The sequence below is a fragment of the Austrofundulus limnaeus genome, unplaced genomic scaffold (assembly GCF_001266775.1).
Source record: "Austrofundulus limnaeus strain Quisiro unplaced genomic scaffold, Austrofundulus_limnaeus-1.0 Scaffold258, whole genome shotgun sequence".
NCBI lineage: Eukaryota > Metazoa > Chordata > Actinopteri > Cyprinodontiformes > Rivulidae > Austrofundulus > Austrofundulus limnaeus.
In genome coordinates this window covers 318,166-321,048 of record NW_013952660.1, presented here as the reverse complement: position 1 = coordinate 321,048, position 2,883 = coordinate 318,166, and the positions used below count along the sequence as shown (strand labels likewise).

Sequence of the window (2,883 nt, the reverse complement as noted above, 5' to 3'; positions counted from 1 at the left end):
TGTGTGTGTGTGTGTGTGTGTGTGTGTGTGTGTGTGTGTGTGTGTGTGTGTGTGTGTGTGCGTGTGTTAAAGAACCAACATTCTTTGACTGAGTGCAGAAATGAAAATCATTGTACGATGAAATGAGACAGATTCATCCATTTTGGATAAAACTTGTGTGTCCATATGTGCTCAGAGTGAAAGCTGTGGATGACTATCTGCTACTGAGTTTAGCTTAAAATCTGTAAATTTAACAGAATTAGGGGAGACCGGGGACAGTAGCAACAAGGGATGGTTGCAACACATCATTTTTCTCCAAACAGAAACAAGCTAGAGTGATGACACTCACACTGTACATGCTCAGTTAGATGCCCCAACATGCAGAGAAAAAGTAAACAGATTGAAAAACTGCTCCAGGATTTATTTGAAAAAAGAAAAGTGTTTTTGAGGAACCAAAGTTTTTTTTTTTTGCTTAGCTTTATTTTTGTTACAGTTGTCACTGTTTTTGTGATCCATCTCAAACATATGTTTTAAACAAGTGATACGTACAGTATGTTGTCTTTTGACTAATATAGTTAACATCCAGATGAGCTTATTTAGCTAACACATGAGGTTTTATCATGGCTGACAGGAATGGGGACAGTTGTAACAGTTGTTGTAACTGTCCCCATACGATAAATCCATTTAAAAACAGAGCACATACAGATGATATTAAGATGTTCAAATTAAGTTTACACTTAAAAAGGTATTGGGTGTTCATGACAATTTTATAGTTTAAAACATGTTTAAGATGTATTTTCTATAGTTGTTTTCAACAATGGTTTTAAAATCTCAGTTTCTTTCAATGTAAATGTTGCATAATGTAGGCGTACAGTGACAACAGACAAAACAAAAGTTAATTGCCTCACAAATTGTTCTATTATCCTTGTCTCTAAAAGCCAACTGTATTTTATATCAATTAGAGTCTCTGACATCTGTATATAAGGTCTACTCATCAAGGCTAATCTATATTCATCATTTGATCAAAAAGAATAAATAAATAACACTGTAATGTCATTATAACTTACAGTAATTATAAAGTAAGCAATAATATAAATGTAAACATGTCCCTTCGCTGCTCAGATTCTACTGACTTTTAAGAAACATCTTAAGACATTTTTATTCAGACAGGCTTTCAGTTATGAGTGCTTTTTATTGTGTTTTAATTGTTGTTTTTATATCTGTGATCTGTTTTATTGTTTTTAATTATTTTTGCTTTCTGTGAAGCACTTTGTGTTGTTTGTGTCTGTGAAAGGTGCTATAGAAATAAAGTTTACTTACTTACTTAAACTGCAAAAACTGTCCTTCTAAACAAGTTTTAAAACCTTATATTCAGCCAAAAAGTCTTTTTGATCTTGTTTTGAGACTGATTTACTAAACAAGAACTGATTGTGTAAGAATAATAATCTTGTTTCAGAATGTGTAAGATGATTTGTCTTGTTAGGCTGAAAATTTGACTCAAATTAAGTCAAAATTTCTGCCAATGGAGTAAGAAAATTTTGCTTGTAAGATTCTAGAAATAAGAAAAAACTGAGTCAAATCAAGTATTTCAAGAATCTTACCAAGTAAAATTTTCTTACTCCATTGACAGAAAGTTTTGACTTAATTTGAGTCAAATTTTCAGACCAACAAGACAAATAATCTTACACATTCTGAAACAAGATTATTATTCTTACACAATCAGTTCTTGTTTAGTAAATCAGTCTCAAAACAAGATCAAAAAGACTTTTTGGCTGGATATAAGATTTTAAAACTTAGTAAGATGGACAGTTTTTGCAGTGTACTTACTTAATAAAACTTTTATTTACAGTGAAATAGTTTGTATTAATAATATGTTGCAACCATCCCCAATGTTACAACTATCCCCGGTCCCAGGGTCAGTTGCAACACTGACTTTTCATTGTCAAACGCAAATAGTGAAGAATGTACATACTTTAATCATCTATAAATGGTTTTAACTATTAACAGACAGTTTATTGTATTAAAATTTGGTTTGTCTAATTCAAACCATCTCTGAGTAACAGAGTCAAATGCAAAAAAGTGTTGCAACTGTCCCCAGTCTCCCCTACAATCATTTTGTAACAGTGTCTCAGTTCATGGGTTGCAGCCCACAGTCCGCGGCCCACTTAGGCCACAGTGGGCCGTAGGCCGCTGGTGTCCGCTGTGCAAACAGCTGTGAAATGAGACGGTCTCGGCTAGTGGTTCCCAAACTTTTCAGCTTTTGACCCACAAAGTAAAAGCAGCAGAGACCTGAGCCCCCAGCTGTTGTCGCTTGATAAACAAGAGCATAGTAACATTATTCATTACAATATTTTTGTCCATTTTAAGTACACTAATATTAAACAAAGGCAAAAAATGTTGTTAGTTGTCATTTTTAAATGTAATTAATTCAGAAAATATATTCAGGACTCCACCTTGATGTTTCAGGACCCCGCTGTGGGTCCCGACCCCAACTTTGGGAACCCCTGGTCTAGTCTACACAGGACATATGTGTGCGTGACCACGCACTGCCCCGTTACCAGGGTGGTACATCTTTTATCACATGCTTTCGGTTTTTTTCTTTCACGGTATGACTTTACAAAAAAATATTATTTATTATTTATGTTACGTCTAAAATAAAATAAAAAGCATTAATAATTTGGGTTAAGCCAGTATCAGTACTTGTAGCTTAAATTTTATGCAACATCTGTTCCTCCCACACTACCCTTATCATTATATGCATCTTCATTTTTTTCTTCTCATTTTACTTTTTTCTATTGTACAGCATCCTTGGGTGTCCTGAAAGGTGCTTTATAAATAAAATGCATTATTATTATTATTATTATTATTATTATTATTATTATTATTATTATTATTATTATTATT

The 2,883-nt window shown here is 33.2% G+C and overlaps 1 protein-coding gene across 2 annotated transcripts in view; it reads left to right on the top strand.

The window, feature by feature from the left end:
* myo18b (myosin XVIIIB) overlaps positions 1–2,883 on the top strand; it is a gene marked incomplete in the record, with an annotated part of 101,803 nt that overhangs the window by 8,162 nt on the left and 90,758 nt on the right.